Source organism: Pectinophora gossypiella, chromosome 25, assembly GCF_024362695.1.
Source record: "Pectinophora gossypiella chromosome 25, ilPecGoss1.1, whole genome shotgun sequence".
NCBI classification, from domain to species: domain Eukaryota; kingdom Metazoa; phylum Arthropoda; class Insecta; order Lepidoptera; family Gelechiidae; genus Pectinophora; species Pectinophora gossypiella.
Window position 1 is genome coordinate 5,225,863 of NC_065428.1, and position 22,053 is coordinate 5,247,915.

Consider the following 22,053-nt stretch of genomic DNA (forward strand, 5'->3'; position numbering starts at 1 on the left):
CATCATGTTTGTGATTTGTTATCAATGATATTATGTAATAAATTTGTTATTGTAATAATTTTTAGTATTTAAGATAGCTTCACTGTCGTGTGAGGCACATACCTTTAATGATAGTTGTAAGATTTAATAAATAAATATATATATTAGTTAGCCTTGACAGCTGCAATTATAAATAGGTAACTCAAATATTCACAATTAATTTATATTCCATCCAGAAAAGAAAACATATCTACCTACATATAAACTTATACCTATTTAAAATAAACTAAATATAATACAGCTAATAATTTAAAAATGTGGGTACACAAAAACTGTTTCATATAATTCCTCCTCAAAACTGAAATAATTGAGTTACACCAGTTCGTTTTACACTGACAGTGTATTGCGATTAACTTGCGCTTTGGTGTGACTGTCCCTGGCGTAATGAAAAACTGTTTTTTTGGGGTTACGAGACATCTGCGGGGCGAAAATTTATGTGTTTTTTAGATAAGCCGTTTCTGCTTGTTGCACTCTTATTAGACTTTAATGAGTTTCAGATGCAATATCTTAGATTTGTGTAGTTTGTTATTTAAAAAATAAACAGGGTTTTTTGCAACACATCTCTTCAACTCCATCTTGCATTGGATGTACCTCTGACTATCCGTGGACTACCTCTTTCGGATATAAACGTGATCTTATGATACGAATATCTTATTTCAGGCTGAAAACCAGCGTCGAGAATATTTATTTATAGCATTTAAATATAATTTGTCACATAAAGCGTCGAGATATTTCATCTCGGCATATCCCGAGCTTGTTACGTTTTGTGATGGAAATCTTTATTTTATAATTGTGTTATGTAAACCTGTGGATCACAATAAACACTATTTTATTTTTTTATTTTCTAACTCGACAGTTTTGTTTTGCGAAAATGGAAACCTGTGCAGTTCAATTTACGTTTTTCGGTCAACATTACATTGCCATCAAATTCAGTGTACATGCCCTAAAATTGTTTTTAAAAATAAAAACTGGAGTTTCAAACATTACCAATAAAAATGGAAATATTTTTATTTGCATAAAAATTGACACCGACTTTTTGGGCTCACAGCGTTGTTTTGCCAAAAACAAACAAAACATGATTTTGTTATGGTGTAGATTCAAAAGTTGCTGGTTTTGATGTTGTTTTTTAATTAATTGCTTATTTTGTATATTATTTAATATATGACATAACACATACTTTATTGCACAAACAGTAAAAAACAAAATACAAAACAAAAGAGAAATAAAGTGAATAATAAAATATAATAAAAATAAAATAATAATATAATAAAATATATATATTTCAGTTTTTTCGTTATACAACGCATTAAATTAGACTGTAATGCTGTATACCTTTATTAATAAATAAATAGTAGTAAGTAATAACGGCGTCTGTGGTCCAGTGGTTGAGCGTTGGTCTTACGTTCGGGAAGTCCCGGGTTCGAATCCCGGTGGAGACATATCACAAAAAATATACTGAGGTCTGGTTTGGGTAGGACATTGCAGGTTGTTCACCCGATTATACCAAAAGTAAGATGATCCGTGCTCCGGAAGGCACGATAAGCCGTTGTTCCCGGTTGCTACTTGCTGATGTAAGCACCTAGTTGTCAGCTGCCACTGGAGGCTGAGTAATAACCCTGACACCAGGGTTGATGAGGTTAATTATCCACCTCACAACCCACATGATAGAAGACCTAAACTTTCTGTTTGACTGTTTCGTCCCTCAAGCAACAGTAAGTTTTATAATCCCGTGCGAAAACTGGCAAAAAAAAAACTTTTAGAAAAATCACTCCCCGCAGCGTAATCCTTCAAACTCTACAAGTAATCCGAACTACCGGCTCTTACAAAAACTGTCGTATGTTTTGTTAACTCACTAAAACTATGATACATCGTGACGTAAATCTATTTTTCGCGCACGTGATTGTTTTCGAATGGGTTTTAGACTGTACGACGTCGTTGTTGGGGTTCAAAATAATTGTGTACTTTTAAAAAATATATATATAATATACAATATGTCAAATAATAATAAAAATAAAAAGCAAAACAGAAAAAAATCGGTAAGTTATTTTCGAAGGTTTATTTTTTATATTTTTATATGACAGATTAATATATTAAAAAAATATATTCTTGCCTTTCATGTAGTAGTTATATTTTACAATTTTTAAATAAACGTCTCCTAAAGTAGGCTGAATGCCTACACGCTAGGGTGGTCCTTATTTGTTCAGAAAAAAAAAATTTTTGAAATGTCGTTGGGGCACCCTCGCAAAGTGATATTATAGGCTTAGAAAGAAACACGACATTTTTTTAGAATTTATTTTTTATTTTTAGGGGTTGCGACAGGACTTTGAAAATGAAAAAAAAAATTTTTTTTGAAATTAACACACATTCATTTAAAAAATTAAAAAAATACTTAACTACGAACTAGGATTACTTAACTATTAACTACTAACTAGGACAGGATTAGCAGAACGTAGTGGGTAGCTCACTGGGACGGGCTAACCTATAAAATGCTACTTAGGTTCTATGCCGATCTTGTGACGTAGCGAGTAGGCGCCGCTACTTCAAAAGCGCACCCCTGATGCCGGGCAGCAGCGGTATCAGTACTGGTTGGAGGCCGAGGAAATGGATTCTGGTAGGGCTCTAGCTAGAACATCACCGATTGAGAAATTGGTCGGTGTACTGCGGAACGGAAGGCTAATTGGGGCAACCACCGTTCTACACGCCCTATCTATGGAGTAATGAAGGCGATTACTCCACCGCGACAAGAGCGCAGCTCTTAAATAAAGAGAGAGAGACTAACTAGGGTTGATTTTTTACTATCGGATATGTTTTCTAAATTATTTGAAAATCAAAAGAAGATAGTTACTGCTTTTGTTGCTCATTAATGGTAATCAACTTATTAAATGCTTCCATTAAAGCAAGACCACGTTCTGCAATATCATTGACTAACTTCATTGACCGCACTATGTCTCTTCCAACTTTGTACTCTTCATCAAAAAGCCAGTTAGCAACTCCTTTTTCTAAAAAATGGATGATATTCCGAGTATCTTACAGGATGATATTCCGAGTATTTTACAGAAACGAAGTGAATTACTAGACACAGTCTTCGATATTTTTTCTTACAATATCTATGGCATCCAGACTTATTCGCTTCGGAGAGAAGTGAGAACTTCGTTATTTAACGCTTGAACCATTTTTTGTTTGGTATCTGTGGTAATTTCATCATCAAAAATGCTAATCATATGAGCTCCTCTGATAAGTACCACAAATGGCCCATTATTTTTTTTAATGAAACTTTGGCTAGTGCAGGATTTATATTCTCGAACATAATAAGGTCTTTTAATAGCTGCAAGTCATTTTTGGGCGCTGACGAAGCAATAGAACCTTGATACTAGTATTTAACATAAATCATTACTGAAAATATGCAGGTATATTTAATTCCTTTTTCTTCTATTTGGTAATTTTGAATTGGTGCCTAAATAATAATATTTTTAAGCAATAAATTGCTTTTCCCATCCAACGAGCCCTATGCAGTCCTGCTGGCATTCTAAACAATGCATAGTTTCGTCTGTCAGGTTCAGGTACTCCTCCTAGGTAAATAATAGTGAGGTTGAGAAGCTCTTTAATAATCATCTCGAGGTTGATATTGGCTAAGTTGATTTTGGGAAAACAAATGTCATGGAATGGGGATCAGATGTTAATGTTTTGTAGTTGGTTTGGTCGATTTTGCTCCAGTAGTTTTTAAATCGTTTAACACGTTGACAGTCCCCATAAAAAATGTTTAAATTTCCTTGTAAGTCCCGCATATTACTTAACCTTTGCTACATTACCCGGGATCCAAGTGGAGCTCCAGCCTTTAGTGCGTACCTGGTCGTTTCTTAGTGACCATGTATGGGTCACGGACGTATGGAGCCAGTTCGTCATGACCCTATATGGATCACTGGACTGTCAACGTGTTAAAAATTAAAATATCAGGCCCACTTGAAGGACCTAGTGCTTCTCTCACACGGAACGGAACTAACTTGAGCGATTTGCGTGGCGTGCCTATGAGCATGTGAGGCACGAGGGGGGCGAGGAAGGTCAAATTAAGAACAAGACAGCTTATTAACGTGTTATATACATAAATAAAACTCATATTCTGTTATAAATTCATTCATGATTTTTTTCTTAAACATTAGTCTGATTTAGTAATTTTTACAATTTTAAAATGTCGGTCGCGACCCCTAAATATTATTTAAAAAATCAAATATAATTACTGTGTTCATATTTAATCATAGAGAACATAATTAGAGGGTGCCCCATTGATATATTTTACTTTGAAAAATAAGGACCACCCTACTACACGCCTTTGCCTTTGCTTAGTTGCTATTAAAAATTATTATACTGACGTTTTGTTAGGGTAATGCGACCATACTATAGGCTGTCCATAAGAGTACTCAGGCGCAATAAGATAGATATACATACAATTTTGCTTTTGTTTCATTTCTTTAATTAAGTTTGAATAGTTTATGCTTCTAATGAATATAGTGAGGGTTAGAGATGGTCGTAACTATTGGAGATTTCATTAAGTTTGCTAACCGTACACTCTAAGAACACTTTACCCTAGTGATGAACACGTATTATAATTAATTTTATTTATTATAAACGACATTTGGCAATAACAATTTGGGTAAACAGGCTCGCTTTAAAGGTCACATGAAAGTTTAACTATTAATTATACAAGATTTTTGCTAGAATAGACACCATTCGACGGATTTAAGAGCAAAAACAGGATAAATAAGGCTAATTAAGAGAATTAGCGTAATTAGTTTTACATGCTAAATTGGGTAGTTTCTTAGATCAAAAATAAATTATGAAGTCTATAAAAAATTACTATGTTAGCAATAAGCCCGCCGTATGTACCAATTCGTTGTCTGTAATTGTTTATTTAATGTTTTTTTTTTTGGTGTGCTATAAAGAGTTTTGTACTGATTGTAATCTATTGTACAGTATTTTTTTTACGTTTAAAATGAACTAACTTTCACGTTCTTCTATCATCTAGGTTGTGAGATGGAGTACCAATCTCCAAGGACGCTGACATGGCTCATGTAACGACTACTTACTTACATCACAAGTACCTATTAACCGGGACCAATGGCCTAACGTGCCTTCCGAAGCACGGATCATCTTACATTCGGAAAAGGACCTCCGGATCGTGAGTACAACGCTCAACCACTGGACCACGAAGGTCGTTAGTTTCATGTTAGATAGTTCTTTAAATTTTCTATGACGTCATGGTGTTCGTTTTCAAACTTTCATAATAATCTTCTTAATGGTGCTAATTCCTGCAGACGCCATCTAATTTTAATAATAATAATAAATAAGTTTATTTAGGTAAAATCTACGACACACATATACATTTAAAACATTAAAATATACACACATAACATAAGTTATGTGTGTATATTTTAATGTTTTTATGTTAGTTGTTTTATTTTAAGTTATACTTGTCATTTTCTTATCCGCTGAAAAAGAAAGGGACAGGTAATCGATAGGCATACAATTTATTCAACACACGTCAATTTTAAGCAGTAATCTAAAACAACAGTCTAAAAATTTTACATCAGCTAATAACCCGACAGGGTTAAGTAGACAGCACGTCAAACGGATTACATACCAGTGAGATGCCTATTTTATTCGCCCGGGTTATTCATTCGTTTTAAAATTAACTTGTTGACAATCATCTGTCCCTTTCCTTTTCGGCGGTTAAGAAAATGACTTGTATAACTTAAAATAAAATTAAGAGGTGTCTGCAGGAATCGGGGCCAATATTTTGTGTTAACGTAACGACGAAACTTCGTCGTCTCGTTGTCTTTAAAGGGTCCTAGAAAAGGGAACGAGACGGCTATAATTCTTCTGGAAACTTTTGTTCGTACTCGTAAAACTAAACCTATAAACAACCTCCAAAGGGTCGAAATTTATAAAGCAAGAATAAAAGGGTAGTTCTTATACAAGGATGACGTAATGGGAGAGCTTTTTAAAAAGATCCGATACTATAGATCTTAACCCCACGCCTACAATGCTTAATGGAGTAGGCAGAGACACAAGAAATCAGACGACAACTTGCAGCGACACTTACAATAAACATACAGGTATAAGTGACATCGTAACGAAAACTATGAGCGATGATTCAGACCATGATTCTGAGTTGATATCCAGTGGAATTTTCAGTCGCAAAAGTATGGAACTGAAAATGGACTATTGAGCCGCCAAAGGTCTCTCACGTGACTCAAGTAATGACTGCGTAAATAGTAACCGGGACCAACGGCTTAACGTGCCTTCCGAAGCACGGATCATCTTACTTTCGGACAATCAGGTGATAACCCTGCAATGTCCTTACCAAACTAGAGATCACAAAGTGGTTTTGTGATTTGTTCCCACCGGGATTCGAACTCGGGACTTCCGGATCGTGAGCAGAACGCTCAACCACTGGACCACGAAGGCCGTTATAGGCCGTCTCAATAAGACGACGTTATTTGGTCGAAGGTGTTAGACACTGTGTGGTAAACCGGTTAAACGGCCATTTTGTAGTAATCCCCCTTCACCCGGATACCCGGTTTATGCGCTGAGCTACAGGTGGCGACTTTACAACGCATTTGATACTTACCCACTTACTATGCTATGTTGGTGGTAAGTTCATGAAAGTGAGGAACAAGCATAGATTGAACAATAGAAGCGACACTCTGTCCGGTACCAATACGATTAGTCAAATTGATTTACCTCTAAAAAGGATTACAAAAAAAAGGACAAGAAATCTCGCGACTATACAATTGGGGAAGTCAAAGGTACATGTTACGAATATCTTATTTAAGGCTGAAAACCAGCGTCGAGAATATTTATTTATAGCATTTAAATATAATATGTCACTTATAAAGCGTCGAGATATCTTACAATCCATATCTACCCACTGGTTTAGGATTACCAGTGAAATTGTATGTGCGTATAATTTTCATAGAACCTTTATTAAAAAGTCACTGTGGTTCACCGGATTGCTTCCTAATCGAGGACCGCCGCCGGGTCGAACAGGTACCGGACTTGCACAAAATGAGTCATTACATTAGACTAGTCTAGTATAGTCATCATCATCATCAGCCCATTAACGTCCCCACTGCTGGGGCACGGGCCTTCCCTATGGATGGATAGGGAGATCGGCCCTTAAACCATCACGCGGGCCCAGTGCGGATTGATGGTTATTAACGACTGCTAATGCAGCCGGGACCAACGGCTTAACGTGCCTTCCGAAGCACGGAGGAGCTCGAGATGAAAACTTTTTTTTGTGGTCACCCATCCTATGACCGGCCTTTGCAAAAGTTGCTTTACTTCAACAATCGCAGACCGAGCGCGTTAACCGCTGCGCCACCGAGCTCCTCTCGAGTCTAGTATAGTAATTTATCTTAAGTGCAGTTTTCACTAATACATTTGGCTCGACCATTACAGGCGGGCGATACGGCTCACCTATCACGTTGATGTAACAGAAAGCTCGGTGAGGTGTGGGTACTTAGTTCTTCTTGCGATGTACGCTTCTACTATGACTATCCAGTGGTTGACCGTTGTGCTCACGATCCGGAGGCCCCGGGTTCGAATCCCGGTGAGGAAAAATCACAAAAATCACTATGTGATCCCTACTTTGGTTAGAACATTTACAGGCTGATCACCTCATTGTCGAAAAGTAAGATGATCCGTGCTTCGGAAGCCGCGTTAAGCCATTGGTCCCGGTTATTACTTACTCATGTAAGTACGTAGTCGTTACATGAGTCATGTCAGGGGCCTATGGCGGCTCAATAATAACCCTGACACCAGGGTTGATGGGGTTGGTAATCCACCTCACAACCCATACGATAGAAGAATCGTGAGCTTGTGTTGTAAGTATATTAATAAGGTTAGGAATTGAATCTGCCGGTACTGAAGCTGGTGCTAAGGCGATTCTCACACTGCCCCGCATGATGCAGCGTAGCGCGTGGATGCGTGTTCTTCCGTTGCTTGTAAGTATCTCCGTTTGTATAGAAAACACGCACGGTCTAACACACAGAAAATGTATCTACTACACGCGTTCATGCGGATCACGCGCATACAAGCGGAGAAACATGCACCCCCGCGCGTAGGTGCGGGGCGAAACGCAAGGTATGGCACACCGAATCCCGCAGTGCCGCGCGTGATTTTGGAACGAGTTTGAATGAAATGAGAGCCGCCGTGCGTTAATCTACAAAACGCCTCTACGCGCGTGAGTGCGTAAAAAAACCCGCACGATGATGCAAATCTGCACTCCCGCAGATATGCGCGTAGGTGCGTCTACACGCAACATGCAGCATGATGCGGGGCAGTGTGAGAATCGCCTAAACCCCTACCTTGAATCTGTAGGGGAAGCATATAAGTGAGTGAGTCTAATATACAGCCCTAGGATGCTGCCATTTCTTTTTACTGCAATCCTTTATTAGATTCTTTCGCCACAAGGAAACTCGTAACTAAACGGAGACTACATTTTTGGAGAATGCTAGTCTAAAATTGAAATCAGAAATCATTTATTCGCTTAGGATAGGTAGGTACAGAGTCACAATATGGTATTAAGCAGTGTTACAGCATCTCTATCCTGCTAATTATTATTAGCATGCAAATGTCAAAAATTCAAAAATTCTCTAATACTATAAAAACTTTTAGTAATAAGCCATTCGCGTAATTTAAAAGTCATAACTTTAGTGGGTCCGTTTTTAAATTTATCAGGTATCTTATTGTATACTTTTATGCACATGTTATGAGGACTTTCTAAACAAAGTGTAGTTTTTGGACAGTAGTCCCTTGCTAGTTCGTGTGACGGCGTTATAAGACATTCTTACTACCGGGTGAGAGCCTTCAGCGCTCCCCATTTGTCCGGCCAAGTAGTTAATGCCATCTGCGGCAAATCTACAATAAGTCACGTCAAAAAAAAAAAAAAAAAAAGACATTCTTACTCAGTGCTTTTTACACAACGGAATGTATGGCAATCAAGAGCATGACCAACTACCTTTAGCAAGCCATAGTTATGGCACGAGATCGGTGTGCGCGGGCAACTTCGAAGTACCTAGAGTCAATAATTATTATGGCCATAGAACTCTAAAAAAGAGACTTCCCTGCTTACTTAATAGTTTGCCTGAGAACATCCGTCTAGAACCAAATAAAAGTAAATATAAAAAAAATACTTAAACAATACCTTTTAGACTCGTGTTCTAGCTAATTTCTGTTATATTATTATTTTTTAAATAATGTGATACATTGACTGTTCTTCTAATTACAAATAACTATTAGATATAAATTCATATTATTAGTAGTGAAGAAATAGATAATCGGTTTGGATATATTTGGTTGAATATAATGAATATAAGGAGCTGGAAAATAAAACGGCGTCGTTCTTGCTACTCCATTTTGTTTTTCTATTGTTTTATGATAAAATATGTGGCCAGCTAGCTAAAATTGTTACACCCCCTTTTCGCTAGATGGCGCTTGTCTGTGACAAGTAGAGACTCTTTCCTACAGACAAACTGTTTAAACAATTTTGCAGGGCATTGACAAATTGTATTTTTAGTATTAAGATTTAATAAATAAATAAATCAGTGATCATCTTCTCCAATCAATATGAAGGATAAAAGGGCGAACATGATGTGTCTATGATAAAACGAGGGAGATATATGCGTTTAGCACTAAATTACAAAACAAATCAAAATTATTGCGTTCCATGTGGTACATAAAGTTATTATGTTACAGTGGTATTATAAAATAATTCATCATAGAATTGGCTAGGGCACAGAAAAGTTAACTCAAAATAACTCACATCAATAATTTAAGAACCACGCTCTTGTCGGTGTAGCATTCTCCATGCTACTTTTTTAGCCAAAAATAGGGCAGTGGTTACCATCTTTCGCTCCGTCGTACTCTGTCTGACGCGAGTGGGGTGGCGCCTAGAGTATTCTATTTCAAAGTCGTACTAGGACTCCTGTTTTCTGCCTATGAATAGTACTGACATTTTTTTTTTTTGACGTGACTTATTGTAGATTTGCCGCAGATGGCATTAACTACTTGGCCGGACAAATGGGGAGCGCTGAAGGCTCTCACCCGATACAACGTTTAAGACAACAGGCCTGAGGGTGCCCAGTTGGGCGCGAACCTCGGCTCAGGGCGTCGTCTGAGAGGAAAAATATTTGAAAGAATTAATCGACCCTAGTGGGTCGATAGCGATAAGCGCTGAATCAGGGAAATCGTCGACCACGCCGGCGGGGTCGGTATCGGGGTCGAATAGTACTGCTGCTTCTGCTTCTTCCATACTGCAGTGCCGTACCGATAGCTCCCATCTCCACCTTAGGAACTGTTGAGTTCTTCACCCGTATCTTTGGGCAAGGGTTCTACGTTATACCCTCAATTCAGCCACCATCTCACTTCGGCCTACTGAAGTGACAAAGACATTAAAATAACAGCTCGGATTTTTTTTTGCTTTCGATATTCTAATTCAATGTATGCATTCTCAACAAGGCCACCCCCGCGGCAAGGACGTTCTAAACTCCACCAAAAACTACGGCTAAACAAAATACTAAACACTACAGTTCGAAAATAGTTAAATGACGCAAGCGTGGCCAAATTAGTCGATCCATTTCCCTGTGTCTTATTTGTGGAGTGAGCTAAGTTGCAAACGATTATGACAATCGATTGTGACCACGATAAATAATAATATGTACTTATGGGATTGAGATATCAGCTTATGTCTATCCCGTATTCAAATTCAAAAACATTTTTATTCAGCAAATAACATAAGTAGTTTCACTTTGAATCATCAGTTTCTACATAGCGAACGTCTCATCCGCCTAAAACTACTGCAGCTTCTCAGAAAAACCTCGGTACAAGGCCCTAGACTTTAAAAAAAACCTTAAATATTGTTGTAAATAAAATCCAATAATTTGGTTGTCTAATGCCTAATACATTGTCGCTGGCAATTGTAATAATTGTTTACAGCTTGGCTAAGGCCCTGAAAACCTACGCATAGCTCTGAAGTGGTTCCCAAACGTTCGACATTCACAAGGTAACATAGAAAACAGGCAACGTGTCATGAAAAATTCAATATCTTTTAAACCGTGAAAATTCGTTCTCAATCCAGGAACCGCACTGTATGGGGAGTCGTAATTTTATTAAAACACAATATATTTTATCTGTATTATTCATCTGCATTAATTTATCACTTGCGCACACAATGAGCGAACGGAATTGCATTTTGACGGAAAATATTGTTCCTGGCTTCGTTGGGCCTCGGATTTTGTAAATTAAGCCGCTTTTTTTCGGAATGGGAAGTAATGCTTAGAGTAGTCTTCTGTCTACTCTACGGTCACGAGTACTAATAAAATATGTATACACTTTGAAACCATGTCACATTAACTTTTTTGACAAATTAAACCGTATGTCTCATTTGATGTCAAATATGATAGTGCGACAGGGTTCTAAAGTGGATACATGATATTGCTCATGACTGTACATCACGTTAAAAAAAATATTACATAACAAACATTGAATAATCTTTAATTGCACATACAGTGTGCTAGTGACATCGTAACGAATACTGAGAGGGATAATTCAGCGGGCAATTAATGTGAGATGAAATATTCGATTCAGTCGAAAGAACGTCGACGCACAATTTCAAAATTCGAACGTGTAAGCTAAACTGATAAAAATCTAAATCTTCACGATTCAAGTATAAACTATGTTCGAGAGGGGGTGAGGTAAACCTAGGTCGGCCGCTGGTGGGGAGCCTAGAGTTGCCGTTCTATACGTAGTATTATTCCTTATTCCATGTCTATACCGCAGGTCTATAAATAGTTCTTTTTTTTTATAGACCAAGTATGTTGGCTATGTCTGATGGTAAACATAGGGAAGCCCTAATTGCAGTAGCAACTGAAAAGCAACGCAATGAGTCAGTTTCGAATCAGTTGCGACTACCACACTGACCTACAAAGTTAGTTAGTTTATATAAATTATACAAACTTAAATTGACATTGGTAACAATTTCATCTTGAGAATGATGTGGGTTGTATGTAGGTAATTTATTAATACATCTCCATAGCAATACGAAGATCCTCGTAATTTCCAAAGGCCTTTGTTCGCCCCGTCTACTCAATGCCATAAACTATCCGTACATAGGTCAGAACACATAACCGAAGTCTATCGTATTCTCCAGCGGGGAACGAATCTCTCAAAACGTAAAGGGTTGTCTGAATCTTTGGGGAATACCCTTCTCAGGGTTGCCATGCCTACAATTACACGGGTTCGCCTTAAAAGCTTCTGTTAAACTACTGCTACTTAATAAAGTAGAGAATAGTGTAATGTGTCAAATTGACATTCGAAATATACTTTATTGTACCAAAATTGTAAATGAAAAAGTTGCTTAAGTGTGGTTTGTGAGCTGGATTGCCAACCTTAGCAACCCTGGTAGCAGAGTTGTTTATTATTGAGGCGCCATAGGCACTTGACATGCTTCATATAACGACTACGCATAAACCGTACTAAGTAGTTTTAAGTATTTGAATATTGTGACTATCACTCATTGTTGATTAAATGTGTCTTTTTGGTCTGAAAGATAATGTTTTGAATTGTGGCGTTCATTCATTCATACATACATACAAACATAAGCTCACTTCAATTTCCCATTGGGTAAGCAGATACTATGGAATTCCATTTGCTTCGATCCTGACACACTTCCCTTGCTTCCTCCACATTCATTAATCGTTTCATACACGCACGCCGGTTCAGAGTAGATCGTACTGAACCGTTTCTAAGGATTTCCAATGTGGCGTTCATCATAGAAATAAATCACTTTTTTCTTACAAACTCAAAATGAGATACCTACTTATAAATATACATAAACTCACGCCTTCTTCCCATTTACATCAATCCTGACACACTTCTCTTGCTTCATCCACATTAGTCAATCGTTTCATACACGCACGCCGGTTCAGAGTAAATCATACTAAACCTTTTTTAAGGACATCCTCAATTTATTCAATCTAAATATATACAATACAATACAAATATACTTTATTGCACACAACATACAAAAAAGTTTTAAAGAAAACATACACGAAAGATACAGTAGAATCTGGCGGCCTTATTGCTAAGCAGAAATTTCTTGCAGGCAACCAGTGGTAAAAAAGAAACATTTAACATAATACCTATATATCTCTCTGTGTATTTGGCAGTTTGGTACTTACATGTGTGTTTAATTTATCTTTGTATGTATGAATTATAATATGTGAGAATTTAATGGCAATATCCCGATCTGATATGGAAATGGCAGCCCTAATCTAATATGTCAGACAAGGCACACGATATATTAGTTTTCAGCGTATGGCATTCAGTGTTGGTTTCGTATTGCCCGCATCAGTATTCTCCATTTGTCCGGATTATAACTGCTGCAGGCTATCTATTGACTGACTGACTCTGACTGGCATAATCTAGGGGTTAATCAACTTGATTTGCCTTTCGTTGCCAAGTATTAATGGTTAATATAGGTATTATACATGGTGTCAGCGACAGGATTAGCAGAACGTAGTGGGTAGCTCACTGGGACGGGCTAACCTATAAAATGCTACTTAGGTTCTATGACGATATTGTGACGTAGCGAGTAGGCGCCGCTACTTCAAAAGCGCACCCCTAATGTCGGACAGCAGCGGTATCAGTACTGGTTTGAGGCCGAGGAAATGGATTCTGGTAGGGCTCTAGCTAGAACATCACCGATTGAGAAATTGGTCGGTGTACTGCGGAACGGAAGGCGATTGGGGCAACCACCGTTCTATACGGCCTATCTATGGAGTAATAAAAATGGAGGCGATTACTCCACCGACAAGAGCGCAGCTCTTAAATAAAGAGAGAGACACGGTGTCAATGAACCGTACCATAATAATGAGGGGGATGATTCTGAGTTAAATCAGAATATCGAGTGAAATAGGTTGGACTCAAGGAGTTACCAATGAGGAAGTCAACGGCAAGTTCAAAGAAAAAGCGAACTTTTTCAGACCGTCAAAAAGAAAAAAGTTGCATACTTAGGGCATGTGCTAAGACACGAAAGGTACGAGCTGCTGAAACTCATAATGATGGGCAAAGTCGCAGAAAAAAGAAAAGTGGGTCGGAGGAAGAAGGCCTGGTTGCGTAATATCAGGGAGTGGACAGAGATCACGAGTGCGGTCGAACTGTTCCGCCTCGCGGGAGATAAGGATACATTTTCTGAGCTGATGGCCAACCTCCACTAGTTGGAGAGGCACTTGAAGAAGAAGATTTAGTGGAATGTTGCGACGAAAAATTCCACTTGATATTAACTCAGAATCAAGAGCTGAATCATCCCCTTCAGTATTTGGTACGGTGTCATTAACACCCTGTATAGTGTTATTTCGTCCGTGGCCTGTTGTTACAGCCTACGTAGTTTAATAGTTAGAGAGTTGGGCTCACGGTCTAAAAGTCCGGGTTTGATTCCCGATGTGGACATTGTCGAAAATAATTTTGTGCGACTGGCCTTTGGTTTGGTAAGGACATTGCAGGCTTGATTGTCTGTAAAAGTAAGATGATCCTATGCTTCGGAGGGCACGTTAAGCCGTTTGATCCCGGCTGTTGCCGTTAAAAACACATCTACCAACCCGCAGTTACACAGTGTGATGGAGTATGCTCTATGCCTCCTCCAGTTGATTGAGGGGAGGTCTGTGCCCAGCAGCAGGACGTATATAGGCTGTTTATGTATGTAACGTATTAATAGAATAGAAACTCTACACGTTATACAAAATATGTTGTTTTGCTACCATAATTGAAGGAAAAAGTATGTATATATTTTTTTCAATTTCGTTAAGTTTTTTCGGAAAAATAAAATATTTTAAGAGGCATAAAATAAGCAATTGTAATTAGTAAAATACTTATCCAAAACTGTCAAGTAGTAAATTGTACTTACTTGAATTATTCATATATTTTTTCCCGTCAAAGGCCCCTGATATGGCTCATGATAATTTATATATTTTTCCCTAAAAAGTAGCATGGAGAATGCGCCGAAAAAAGTGTGGCTCTTAAATTAGTGATGATGACTTCAGAAACGAGATAATGTAGTATAAAATATACAAGTAATTGTAGAAGTAAGAGATTTTAAATAAAAATCGTTTTATACATAATTTTATCAGCTTTCTTTGTAGCTATTAAACGACATATTTGTAAAATTTTTAAGTCGTTCTTATTTCGAATGTTTATTTTGTGTACTTGCAAAGTGATTATAATTTTAAAAGTGTAATATGAAGTGTATTTTCAAGACATTCAAGCTTTATTGTCATCATTTATTTTGTAAAATTATGTACATTTTGAGTTTCCTTAGAAACATAAGGCGTTTTCCCTGAGATGTACGATCTATGTTATGGCCTAAGTGAATGGCGTGCGCGTTGAATCGTTATGCAATGGGTCAATAAAGACCTTAGAGCACAGAATTGTTGATCACCGTAGCCAGTCATTTATCTAGCTTTGGATGTAGGCCTCCGTGGTCTAGTGGTTAGAGCGTTAGTCTCATGATCTGGAGGTCACTTTGTGAGACTGTCCTTTGTTTGGTAAGGACTTTTTAGGCTTGAATCACCTAATTGTCGGAAAAAGTAGGATGATTCTGTGTTTCGGAGGGCACGTTAAGCCGTTGGTCCCGGCTTTTAGCTTTAAAAAAAAACACCTCCACAAACCCGCATTGGGCAGCGTGGTGGAGTATGCTCCATGCCCCCTCCGGTTGATTGAGGGGAGGCCTGTGTCCAGCAGTGGGACGTATATAGGCTGTTTTTGTAATGTGTTAATAAAGTGTGGATTACAATGCATGCATTCCTGCTTAGTTTGATAATGAGGAACCCAAAATCGTGTCCTCTAGTAATTTACACCAGGCAACCTCTTCTCTCTGGAGGCTGAGCGCGTTTGTCACTGTCACTGTATCTCAGTGTTATGATTTGAACAATTCCCGAACAGAGAGTTATCTCGGAAATCTCTCTAAGATGTCGCTTAGATCCAACGACCCTTTCTCTGCGCTGTTTCTGTATAAATTTTCTTGTTTCCGGACGAAGTTTTCCGGGTGAAAGCCGGGAAAGAGGCTATCTGTCTGATCAAGTAGTGAACGCCATTCAAGATCCTGTAATATAAAAGTAGAAATTCTTATTCTTACCGTATGCCACTTAACGTATAAGTGGAGTATAAGAAAATAAAACATGTTTTTCCAATGTTTTTAATTTACTTTGCAAGAAAATTAAAAAGGTTTACGTACAGTTTTAATATTTTTTATATATGTGACAAATTCACTTAATTTTCGATAATAAAATTTATGTTATTCGAATGTTGGAGGATACCTATTTAATGGTAACACTTACGTCATCAATGGGGTAGCAATGGCGGCTTGTCATAGGATTGAGAATACCTGGTATTCTTATACCATGATTAGTCTTTTTTTTTCTTTTTTTTTTTATAAACCACTGATACCGTTAAACCACAATACGGTTTGTCTCGGTTGAATGTTGACCTAGAAGGACTGACATTGACCAAACTAGAGGTGTCCTTAGAAACGGTTTAGTACGATCTACTCTGAACCGGCGTGCGTGTATGAAGCGATTGGTGAGTGTGGAGGAAGCAAGAGAAGTGTGTCAGGATCGAAGGAAATGGAATTCAATAGTCTCTGCTTACCCCGGTGGGAGATAGGCGTGAGTTTATGTATGTATGTAGTTGAATGTGTCATGCCTGGGTATGTTCAAAATGTTGAACGCGTTCTATTCTTTTTATCAAATCCCAGTCCAGCACAGGATTTAACGAGAATCGAATAACGATTGATTCCAATACGGTGAATGTTCCTCACCTACTTAACGACCTGAATGTAAATACGACCGTATAAAAGCAATTCGTTTTCGGTCCAACTTTATTACTAGTAAAAGATGAGATCGATTTAAAAATAGAAAAGAGGGAGACCCGTGCATTATTCTTCTTTCAGTCACCATTCATTCTGCTAATTCCGCCCATTTAAACAAACTAAGCTGTATAAAAGATATATGGGTTCACCCCTTTTATTGCGATCAAAGGGTTCTGGTAACCGATCGAGTCATCTCAGCTGACCGCTATGGGGTTACTTGTGGTGGTCATTTGATTGTCGGTTTTTTTAAGGAGTGAGAAGAGAGTGAGTAGGGTAAAGACATTTCTGGTGTGATGCTCTGTCGCGGGGCCACCACCTCCAATTCAGTTGAAGACCATTACGCCATTTCTGTACGTTCAGTATTTTAACATACTTAGATTCAGATTCAGATTCTTTATTTGCATTGAACATAATTGCATAAAAAATTGGTATTTCAGGTTTAGGTTATAGTTAGTTCTCTACGTTCCACCTACAAATAGGTTTACAAATATTTAAATACCTAATGTTTATAATTAAATGTAAAAGCACATAATATGAAAATTACAAAAAAAATAGTCATTTGAGATCAGATTGGATACTTACTTACATAGCAAACTTCAGTAATAATTAGGTATTCGTGAATTCTCTTACTGAACTCAGGTGAACTTTGTATGGAGCACTCCACAATATAAGGTAGGAACTTAAAAAATGGTATGCGGACTATTTGTGCATCATTTACTTTTCGCAGTTTTCAAGGTGGGAAGATAAAAATTGCTACATCAGGAAAGGGGAACCGTGTTACCCCGAATTTAACGCGAGCAAAGCCATGGGAAAAACCTAGGAATGAATAACAAGCCTACCAAGCAGGAGATGTGACCAGATGTGGTACTTACTGTTAATATAACCTATATCAAGACCCCTTCTCAAGCTGATTTCCATAGTAAAGGCAATCGAAGGTTTGACCGCACTCAGTTTTATCACCAGAATAGATTTTCCATGCGATTTCAGCAAACAACCACCGATTTATCGGTAGATGTGGGTATACCAGATTTATGGGACGATCACTCCTCCTGAAGTGACCGAAGAGTGGAGACTTGAGAGAATTTCAAGTCGTTTTTGAGGTATTTTTTATAGACATAAATTTATGTTCGATCATCATCATTTAGTCATTGATCGGCCTTTGTGGTCTGATGGTTGACCAATAGGCTCACGATCCGGAGATCCGGGTTCTCATCCCGGTGGGGACATATCACAAAAATCTCTTTATGATCCCTACTTTTTCGTTTTATCTGTCCATCACGAAGTATAAAAATGAAACATAACATGCCTCTATAATGGCTCTATGACTGGGCACAGGTCTTCTTTTAATCAACGGAGGGGGTAGAGAGAATGGGGGGTGCAAACTCCACCACGCTGCTCCACTGCGGGTTGGTGGAGATATTTTTCGGTCTTATTAATTTTTCAGACAAGAATATAATATTTAATATAATATAAAATGTTAAAAATATACATTATATAATACTTACCACATCTTGGCCCACGTAAATTCCATCTAAAACATTCACGGAATGTTCAGCAAATGCAACCTCCTTATAAACTTGTTATGGATACATGCACAAAGTTGTCCCTTATCTTGCAAATAAGTAGGTAATAAAGTGAAGAAAGTATGCGTAAAGGCACCACCTAGATTTTGCATTTTATTAAGTAGGCAAAACTAGCTTGTTTGTGATAAAACATTTACATTGTAAAGTTAAAGTTTATGCAATGATAACATTATTTACGTACATTCATGCAGGCTAAGTTCCTCAACAATAAAATAGATGGAGCTGTAAATATTTTCTTTCGTTTAACTTTCTAATTCATGGATATGATAAGCATCTTTTATTTAATATAATTCGCGGCGCGGTTGTCATGCAGGCCCGACTGGAATAATAGACAGAAACTTTTACGTTTTTTTTGTTCACTCGTAACACCAATATCATACAAAATTTACAAGAAAATTAACCCTCTTTTAATATCATTATCAAGCTATATCACCCACACACAACGTACTCATTGACATTTAAATGCTGTTCAGCTTCTTGTTTTAGGAATTAAACTTTTTATATTATTGCCTTGCTTAAAATAAATCAAATCATAAATCAAAATCAAATATACTTTATTGCACACAACATACAAAACAAATAAAAAAAAAATCCACTGATCACTAAATCATTTGATTGACTTTTCAATTGAATGCAAAAAAAATCAATTGAATGAAAATTGTGATCATTAATAAATATTCACTTGATTGGTCTGTAGTCTCTGCTTACCCGGGTGGGTATTAGGCCTGAGTATATGAATGTATGTATGTATGTTGTGTTATGTAACTAGAGAGAAAACTTGTATTCCGCGTATATGCACTTAGTGCGCGAGTAAATTAGTACAATGCCCTCTGCAATGCGCAGTTTGAACAACGGACGGCAATTACGAAAGCTGCCCAGTGGGACGCAAAAACTGTATCAATTTATTGATTGGTTCTCTACTGCATTAGACGGTTAGACGTTTTCAAATGATTTCTAACATAAAACAACCCTTATTGTACTGTATACATGTGTTATGTCTGATTGTTGCAATTTAGTTCTGTGCAATAAAGTATATTTGATTTGATTAACTTCACGCCTGTATCCTTAAAGGAGTGGGTCACATACCTCCGAAAATACATTTCTCGGGAATAAGGGTTTCTTCACGGTTCATTTATGATCCAAACATTAATTCGAAAACAAATTCGACAATCATTTGTTTATGCTGGATTCGAACCTGCGACCTCAAAGTGAGAGGCAAGCGTTCTACCAACTAGACTAGCGCGGTTGAGCTGTGGCGTCCTCTAATAATTAATTATTTTTTATTTCTTTATACAAATCTAAAACAAATAAAGTATGCAATTAACACTATTTTGTGTTTTTTGAACATGATACCCGTGTCAAATTAACACCGTATCAATTGTATCTGTAAACATTAATTTTATTCTCACAGCATCAATCAAAGTATCAATTCTTAATCGATTCTATCAATTTCAAGTGAAATAAATAAGATTTTAATCGATATCTTTTGATCGGTGAGGTGCCACCTTTTTAGTCCTTTATTGGTACTTAAATGGAGAGAGGTATACGATTTCTTTTAAAGATAAGACAAAAGTTGTATAAAAGGGTCCCTTTCTTAGATTTTTTTTTTAATGCAATGGAAATAGTGAACTAAACGTAAGGTCATTGCAGTAGGCTCTGTTTCTATTTAGCCTATCTGTTGGGTTCAATAGAGTCACTAGCACAAACCAGAATAAAAAATACTACATATACATAGCGGTAAAACACATAACCCTCCTTTTTACTTCGCCGCAGTCGAGTAAAAACAAACTCTATTTTCTAGCGCATGTCACACCCCCATTCTTCAATAGAACATTGTCGCCTCGGCAGCCTAAATTTCCCACTTTCGTTCTCTTTCAAAGAAAGCTGAAATATTCCTTCCCAGAACACTCGAGTTCCATTTTCAGGCTTTCCAGGGCTAAATCTACGCTTTAACCTTTTCTGCCATCTTGACCTACTTTCTAGGGTCTGGGATAAGCGATAAAATTGAAACTTTACAGGCCAATTTAGGTAATTTGTTAACGAGTTGACGTAATTCAGTATTTGTGTATAAGCAAAATATTAATTAAAGAGAAAAATTATAGCATGCTTCTATCAAGGCGTGATAAAAATACGTTATCTGAACTTTAAAAAGGTACTTTGGTCGCCTTGCATTATCGATTTATCGAAAACTTAATATTTTAAACTATGTGGCGGGTATTAAGCGGGCAAATCACGAAACCCCAGCACGACCTATGCATTATTAACCGGCGGATACTGAAAGTATTCCATAATATACTTCATGGTGTAGTTGAATAGATAACTATGATCAGCAGTCATAGATTAAAACAAAAAATACTTACTTACATTAAATATATAAACAGCCTATATGCGTCCCACTGCTGGGCACAGGCCTCCCCTCAATCAACCGGAGAGGGTATGGAGCATACTCCACCACGCTACTCGACTGCGGGTTGGTGGAGGTGTTTTTACGGCTAATAGCCGGGACCAACGGCTTAACGTGCCCTCCGAAGCACGGAATCATCTTACTTTTTCTGACAATCAGGTTATTCAAGCCTGAAAAGTCCTTACCAAACAAAGGACTCTCACAAAGTGATTTCGACAATGTCCCCATCGGGATTCTAACCCGGACCTCCAGATCGTGAGCCTAACGCTCGAACCACTACACCACGTAGGCTGTTACTTACTTACATTAGGTACATTATATGAATTGATTATAACGACAATAAAAGTAATAAAGCTGTTCAAAAGAAGAATATTATAATAAGAGGTTGACAAAATGAAGGACCAATGGCTTATCGTGCCTTGCGAAACACGGATCATAATACTTTCGAACATGAATATTGTGGTCAAACCAGGGATCACAAGGTGAATTTTGTGATATAGCTCAACTGGGCTTTGAACCCGGGACTCAACCACTAGAGGACGTGGGAAAGGAGTAGTAATTGAGATTTGCCACTGGCCTGTGTTCCTCTTTGTTTTAATTTGTAATTGGTTTTGTAATTGTTATGTACTATTGTAAAACAAAACACGCTAAGGTACGGTCACGAGCATTAATAATTTTGGTACCTACCATGTCACATTAACCTTTTCGACAAATTGAACTGTAAGTCTCACTAAATGTCAAATATGTTAGTACGACACAGTCCTAAAGTGGGTACATTATATTGCTCATAACTGTACGCATTGCCATTTTCCGTGAAGGATAAACGCTAATCTTATCCCATTCTTCACTCGCTAAAGTTCTTCACTTGCGAGTGAAGTGCGCACTTGGAAACTTGCTGCGGTTGCCTACAACTTAGCTTTTACCATCGATTTATTGTGTAAGTATTTAATTTTATTTCCTGATAATACGGTCGATAGGTAAGTTATAAAACTTGCTATCGACTTATTTTTAAATGTTGGGGAAAAAATGCGTACTATAGATGAGTAGGTACGGAAATAAATTGAAATTTTAATAAAGGCGCGGGTCTACCGCGGCGCATGCTGTGCACG